An 8,517-nucleotide genomic window follows, 5' to 3' on the forward strand; every position below is an offset into this window, starting at 1 on the left:
CGCCCTTATCTTATTAATAATATTTTAATTTGTGCAAAAGTGTGAAGAAAGTTCACTGTGCAGAGAAAGCTTTCAGTGTACAATAAATAATGTGTATCTATTTGTCTCTATAGCTAATTAAGTGGGGTCCGCATTTCGCCCACATTTTTGTCTCAACGCATGGGTAGACTATACCAGAGCAAGTAGCTATTTTAGTAAATCGTTGACGTATACGAAGTTATTGCTAATATTTTAATTGTAAATATTTCGAATATTTTGAATATCTATTTCTTCAAGCTCTTGTGCAAGTGGATATATGCACTTTGTACTAACTACTAATATTATTACTCATATTTTAGTTATGATTGTTGTTATTTAAGTGATTATGCACAAAACCACATTAATATTAAATGTGGGTGTGGTTGTGAGTGCATATTTCACCCACATTTATGTGTCAGACTATGCTTGTTCCACTCTACTTGCTCCACATAACGATGTCTGCAAAGCTTCGTCCGCACATGCTATATCTTTATGCTTATGTTTGTATCTTTGAATATGTTTCAAATAAGGCATTTGTGTAGAAGTGTGTAGGAAGTCTGTTGTGCAGAGGAGACTTTCAATGTGCGAATCGAAACACTTCGCACTAAAGGTTTTTATTGCTAATATTTTAGTATTAAACAATGTATATTTGTTGTTCACAATAAGACTGAGGCAACTCTTGGACTTATATGATATTGTTGCTAATATTTTAGCAATAAATAGTGCATATCCCCTGCCTCTGCAACTAATTAAGTGGGGTCCACATTTCATCTACATTTCTATCTTAGCCCATACTTTTTCTGCACTGGTTGCTCTGCCCAATGACGTCTACATAGCTTCCTCTGAACACAATATATCTGGAGATGTATGCGAAGTTATTTCTAATAATTTTTAGTGTAAATAATGCTTATTTTCGAATATTTGTTTGTTTAGGCTCTTGTGGAAGTGCTCTTTGTGCATATTTTTTCATTTTTCTCTAACTGCTTGTTGACACTTAATCCGAAAGGATTGTAAATAGTTTCAGTTATGCATTAGATAAAACCAAGATACCTTGGAATTGGAATCCCAAGAGTCTCTCCACTCATGTATATATTCATGAATTGAGTAATGCAATAAACAAGCTAATTCGTGGAGTTACCCTCCTGACCTGACATGGTATCATAGCACATGTGCCATTTTAGATTTGTAACTCATGTTTTCAACTATTTTTCTTGTTATTCTTTGGCATATTCTTTGTCTTCTATTTGAACGCTGTTAGTTGTTCTATGTGTTGATGGCTGTTGATTGTCAAGGCGTTGGTTAAATGTCCCTACATTGGCATATCCCTTGTGTTGACTTGAAGACTGTTGTCTGTGAAATTTATTGTTGCATTGAAGCACGTTATTGTTGTCTGTGATCTAAGTGTTAATGGTGCATCTATCGAGAGTGGCGCAGTGGAAGCATGGTGAGATTGAAGCCGTAGAATAGTTTGCATGGTGTTTGAAGCATTGAATAGTCATTGAAGCAATTTGAGAAATGCATTGAAGCAACGTTGAAAAGCCTTAGAAGAGGGTGTATTTTGGCTTGCGCGTGTAGTATATGCAATGGGAGCATCACTGTGTTTGATTAAATGTTGTTGTGAGTTCTTTTTATAGCCAAACTCTGGAAAATTCTTTGGAAGTCGTTGAACTAGTAGTTCTTTTGTGTTGCACTGGTAGTCTGAGACGGGTGTATGCATTGAAGTTTTTTTTATGGCATATAAAAATCGTTGAATGGCATGTGTTAAATAACGTTTTTTAAAAGGGTTGTGTGTCAAAGCCATGAAAAACGTTTGTTTGGTATTTTTTATAAAGTGACACGTAAAGCATACCCATATAAAGTGTGTTGAATAGTTTTTAAAAGGTTCAGCTTTTTATGAAGGTATTAATGTGTGAGGTTAAGATTTTATGGAGGTTATGGCATATATTATATGAAGTGATACATGAGTATGTATGGAGTATATACTAGAAATTGCACCGAGAGGTGCAAAGGAATGACGAAGGAATAAAAGATTCAAATATATATATATATATATCTATATATATAGATATATTTTAATTTTTTTTGCTGATGGGGCAATGGTAATTGTAAAATGAAATGCAATTCCCACGTCTCGTTTGTATTGACTACGCTAGTTAATTGCTCCTAATATTTTATGTATAGCTTTGCTAATTAATCAATGCTAATATTTATGTATGGCTTCATTAATTAATATTTCCCTTGGAGCCACGAGAAGCTACACAAGTAACACGTTCCCACAACTAGGAGAGTATTGAAATATGTATGTCTTCACTAGTAAATCACTTATCCTGCGGGTTCAGTGTGTGTCACGTGCTCGCTAGTAGAACAATAAAAAGTGGTCACATGACAGGCGAAACATTGTTTTTTAATTAGTTTGATCAAAGTGCGGTATATTGTTGCGTTGTTTTGTTTTCGAATTTGGAGGGACTTTAGGATTATATAATATTTTTTCGGTGTGTTACAGTGTTTTCTTTTGGAAAGAGCATGTGTTAATATTTTACAATGTTTCTTCTGTCTGCCAGGTTTGAATTTCTATTCTTTATTAGCGTGTAATGAATTCAGAATTCAACGCTGAATCTATATAATATCAACATGTAATAAAGTTAGAATTCGAAGGTGAATTTATATAAATAAACGAAGAAGCCCAAACCATTCGCATTTCGTTGAGAGTGGTAGAAGATGGAGATCTATAACATTCCATCACATTTATGGACGTTACTTTTACTCGTTTCTTTTTCCATTCTCTGTCTCAATCCCTCCCCATTTTCTTCCGCCCTTTAATTATCACTCTATTGACATCCTCATCTTGTAAATGCTTATGATCAAGAGGCTCTCCTCGGACTCCTATCTGCAATCACCTATGATCCATCTCAATTGTTAACCACTTCATTGAAAACCAACGTTTCGTTCTACGAGTTGAGAGGTGTTATATGCAGTGGGCGCATACAGAGAGTAGTTTCACTCAATGTTTCATCTAAGGAATTGCAAGGTACAGTCTCTCCTCTTCTCAACAATCTCTCATTTCATACAATGGTTGACCCTGCCAATAACAGTTTTCATGGTCACATTCCTCTCAATTTAGAAATTTGTTTTCCTTAGAGATGCTTTAATTGTATATGAATCAACTCCATAGTTCTATTTTTCCCATTCTTGGTCGTTGTTGTAGTTTCCAAGTCATCTCTATGCACTCTAATGAGTTCATAGGAAACATGTAGTGGACAACACTTCGCTGCCTTGTGAAGCAAAATCTGAGCATCCTCTTCATTTTCCAACTCCACCATAGCCTTCCAAAGCCTCACCGAGTCAAGATTATGCTCCATCCCCTTCCTCATCACTCGACTCTTGTTCGCACTATCTTGTTCAATCTTTGAAGCTTACGTCCACAACGTCACCAAATTGGGGATCACCTTTACACCACGCACAATGACAACTTTGGTTTCATCTGGACTCACCAATTTGCAAACCTCCAACCATACATATTCATTCTTTGGGCATTATTCACAACCTTTTTAATCAAATGTCGTGCATCCTGTACTTTCCCTAAAACCTCCTTTATCCTCGTCGCAACAATCCAACCAGGAGGATACTTTGAGTTAGTATGAGTAACTGACTTGAGCAACAATCTGGCCTTTTTAACTTCCAAAACCTTTGCATCGCTAGTAATCTTCATACTTTGAGATCAATCAAATACCCATTAAGATATACGACTATCAATCCTGAAACTAAATTAGAGGGCCTATTGAGCTTCAAAGACAACACGATTTGTCTCCCCTCTTCAACAGTCATGAGATGAGTCACCAACGTTTGCGCCCACAGTGTCTCTGTGCCACCTGCATCCCTGTTTTTGGGATCAAATGCACTGACATGCTCCTTCTCTTGCCTGGCATTCTTCAACAATGTATCCAGAATGATCCCAAACAAATAATCCCCAATCTCTGGTATGATGCCCCACTCCTCAGTGGAGAGCGTATACAATTTCCTCTTAAGATCTTCAAACTGCTCTGTAATTTTCAAGTTTGAGGATTTGTACTTCTCAATCTCCTATGGTTCAGCCTTGCCTCTGCCCAGTCCTTTCTGTGAGAGTCCATTCTTTAATCAATGCTCTCCCAGACGATGTCGACTTCCTTGTCATCCTCATCATATTCAGAAAAGGCAAACAAATCCACATCATTGCTCTCAAATTCATTGAACTTCTAGTTCTCATCATATCCCTTCTCGTCGTCTACTTATTCCTCCTCTTCGACACCCATGACACTAGAACCAGCCTTTCCCCACCCTTTTCCTACTCTTGCACCACCTATGGTGGTGGTAGATCAGTGTAGGGCGGGTCTCGTAGGCTTGATATCAGACCGCGTGGTGAACACCGTGGCCCCTTGGCCCAGCTCCGCCACATAGTCCAGTGGGGGTTTTGTGTTGAGAAACTCCAGTGGGGGCCAGTGAACAATCGACGCCTACATCATCCATGCAACGAGGAGTAGCAATGGCAACAGTTACAAGTAGTTACACCAAACTATGTCAAGTTGCAGACCCTCTCAGCGATGTCAACACGTTCATCGACTAACGATTGAACTTGTACGTACGACGATCCCTGCAATGGATTGAACTGAAGTTTATCACCTCGGTCATGAATTTTCCATGTGTAAGATTTTAACTGGCCGGAGGACGACAAAAATGAAGCAAAGGGATTGGCTAGGGTGAACAGTGTTTTCTCACCCCAAACTATGTTGCAAGCTACTCTTCTGTCACCTAATTTGTTAGTATCCAAAATAGTCATCAATGTGACTTGATAATAATTGGACAAAACTTCACTCGAAATTATATATGATTTTGCAATCCCGCATATGTGAGTTGCCTATATAAATACTAGTAATCTTTTTAGTAAAAATTGACAAGTCTAATTATAGGGAAATGAAATGGAACGATTGGCACCAATAGTCCTACACTAAATTTTGTGTGTGTTTCTATCCATTGTCATGTTCAGATAAATTTCAAAACTAGGGATTGATCTCCCATTGCACCATGAATTAAATTCAATTCAACAAAGTGCCTATGGTGCCATTGAAATACCAAATTCTATAATGGTTTGGAGATTTCTGTGGTGTGGTATTTGAGGTTCTGAATTCGGATATTCCACAATCTTCATTTTTACGTTGTCGACGTTTCGAGTCTAGAACAAGACTCATCATCAGGACTGATTTACAAAGAAGAGGAACCAAGAGCTATAAATATAAATATGATCAGGTGAGTTGTGAAGCCGACCAGTTCAAGCTTGGTTTTTATTTTTATTTTTAATAATTTGTTATTATATTGTTATTAATAAATTATTTAATTTTATAAATTTTCCTATAATTCTTACTTTGTATCATGTTTTAATGGAATTATTGTTAACCTATTATTGTTATTATTATTATTATATCGATGCTTTATAATATACTTACCAAATTCTCTTATAACTTTCAAATGAAGACACTGTGTATGATTTTGGGAGGTGACATTGAGGTGTATATGTGGCTTGAAAAACAAAAACAACCTTCCAAGTGAGAGGCATGCATATCCAAGAAGATGAGTTAAACATGAGCCTTGCATAACAAAGAAAATAAGTTAAACAATGCCCTTCGGCACCTAGACGAGCCAACACATGCATGGGAGAAAGATGGATCACCAAACATCCCAGAGGATATTTAGTGCTTGGTATTCTGCTACTCAAATTCATCCTGGCATAATAATCATACCATTTTTAAAATTCTCGTTAAGAAAACACCAATACAATAAAGGTGTTGTTACTGGAAGTAGTCTTGATACAACATACGCAATGTTATTGAAAATTATTGTTACCCTAATTTCTGCCATGAATTCACTTACCTGCTGATCAATATCAGAAACATAAACCGTTCTTCTAATTTCATCCTCATGTTGAGCTCTGATGTTCCTACCATTGAACCTCCTTTTACCCTGATTGAAGTTGTTTTTCTTCTAATGCACCACCAAGTAAAATAGAACTTCAACAATGCAGTAGAAGATTCAAACTAAAGTGACAGTAGGAGACGAATGCAAATAATGTATCAGATAGAGGATAATCATAATGCCACAGTACAAAATCCTCGAAAGGGTATGCCACTTTGAATTCTACTAAGCTTTCAAATTTAGGAGATAATTGTATTAATTTGTAATGAAATCCTTAGCAAGTGTAAGGATATGCCATTTTGATTTTACTAAAAACTTGTGAATTTAGGAGATAACCATATTGGTTTGGAATGAAATACTTTGATTTTTACAAAATACTTGTGAATTTAGGAGATAATCATATTAGCTACATATGAAATCCTTAACAACGGTTGTGCCATTTTGATATTTACGAGTTTGAAAATGCAGGAGTTCGGTATATTGGCGAGTAGTGAATCAAATCCTCAATGAGGAATATGCCATTTTGATTTTCGACAATGTTGTAATGTAAGCTTGCAAATTTATGAGACACTCATATTAAGACGGAATGAAATCCTCAACAAGTGATATGCCATTTTAATTTTCAGTAAAATTATAGACTAAGTAGACATCACATAGACAACAAGGGAACACATGAAACATGCATGCACGTTTAAGTTATATTAGTCCCAAAATGACGAACTATACCTCCTTGTAGCCAACTTTGAGAAAGTTGAAGCTTTTGATACATGTAGCACTTTATAAGCCATTATTGTTTCACAATTATTGTGAATGTGAATTTATTTACTGAAAAACTTACTTCTCGAAAATTACAGCTACCCTTGACTTGTAAGGCATATAAATACCATCAAAATCACCTAGAAAATACAATGAGAAGCGTTGTGAATGTGAAATTAAAACACCCTTTTTTAAATTTTCAGTATCTAGTATTTATTACCCTTACACTTGTTTTTCACATTGAACATCACCAATGAAGCAGAAATTGCAATGTGATATTCCCCAGAAAAATGTAAAATTCCATGCAAATCAAAGAGGAAACTGATATACAAATGTTACCCTCCTATCGTTATTAGAAAAGTTTCCATAGACATTAAAAATGAAAGAAGGCAACCTGTGAGGCCAAGGAATGAACTCCTCGGCTAAAGGTTTTAGTTTAGAGAGAAAATCTACAAGCTCTCGCATGTTTCCACTGAATCCACCCTTCTTTTCAGCCTGGTGGAGATCAGGGGTTTCATTTCCATAACTTCCCCCTTCGACGCTCACATTGTTCTCCACCAAAGCCATCGCGGTGTCTCAGATCCCTCAAAATTCTTTGGTCTGCAACTTTTGAAGATATGCCAGGGATGTTGTGCAAATAAAGGGCCAAATACACAAACTACCTTGTATAAAGGGCGATCGGGTCCATCCACAGAGGGGAATACACCGAACTATGTCAAGTTGCAGACCCTCTCAACGACGTCAACACCTTCTTTGACTGACGATTGAACTTGTATGTACGTCGATCCTTGCAGTGGATTGAACCGAAGTTTATTGCCTCACTCGCAAATTTTCCATGTGTAAGATTTTAACTAGCTGGAGGACGACGAAAACGAAGCAAGGGGATTGGCTGGGGTGAACATTGTTTTCTCACCCACGGCTCGCTGTGAAAAATGCCTTCATCGTAATTACATGAGTGATGAGTGGTGACATTTTAAGAGTGGGGATATTTTATATGCATAGAATATATGCCTACATTTAAAGCTTCGTCTTTTGTATATTAAATCAATTTCTTACCTAATAAACAAGGCATAAAATAAGATTGTTATTTATTTTGGGAATCAAAAGCACATAGCTCTTTTCGATGATGCATTCACTAATCTCTATTGTGGGGAGTAGTTCTCTCTAGCAAAGAGAACTATCATGAGTGGTCCTAGAAGATAAAACACACCTTGATTTTCAATGAGTTGTGGAAAGGGATTTGTGAAGGAGAAGGAGACAATGCACCGTAAAAGCCCACTTTAGACAAGGAGCTTGCCATTTGGGAAAACAATAACAACAAGGCCTATGCCTTGATTGCATCGTTAGTAAATGGAAAGGTGAGTCATCATATTTCTCCATTTTCAAATGCTTTTGAAGCCTTAAAGAAGTTGAAGGAATTGTATGACTCACACTTTGAACTTGAAGTTGTTTAATCTTGAGTTGAAAAATGATGACCTTATTTCCTTAGCATTAGAAGTAAGATCCATTATGCATGACATAAAATCCACTGGTGTTGAAATAGATCATAACTTATGTCAAGGCATTGTATCCCACCTATTCACATTATCTTGAGTCATTACAAGAAAGTGGCAACCTTAAGGAGATTACCTTTAACTCTCTCGAGAAGAAGTTTGCTAAAAGAGAGAAAGCTTTTAGGAAGAAGACACTCCTTAGTCTACTAAAGAAGTTGTGTGCCTTGCACAAAAAGAAAAGAATCAGGGATAAGATTCTCTTAGAGGGATAGGTGGTCAAAGAGGAATAGGAAGGAAGAATTTTAAA

At 36.6% G+C, this 8,517-nt stretch overlaps 1 pseudogene; it reads right to left on the reverse strand.

Moving 5' to 3' along the window:
* Nucleotides 1-3,152: 3,152 nt before the first annotated feature.
* LOC149218218 (protein STABILIZED1 pseudogene) lies at nt 3,153-7,284 on the reverse strand (annotated as a pseudogene).
* Between the last annotated feature and the right edge of the window lie 1,233 nt (nt 7,285-8,517).

This window comes from Pinus tabuliformis, chromosome Q (genome assembly GCF_031772625.1).
Source record: "Pinus tabuliformis cultivar Carrire ecotype Pingquan chromosome Q, CPIR1, whole genome shotgun sequence".
Taxonomy (NCBI): Eukaryota; Viridiplantae; Streptophyta; class Pinopsida; order Pinales; family Pinaceae; genus Pinus; species Pinus tabuliformis.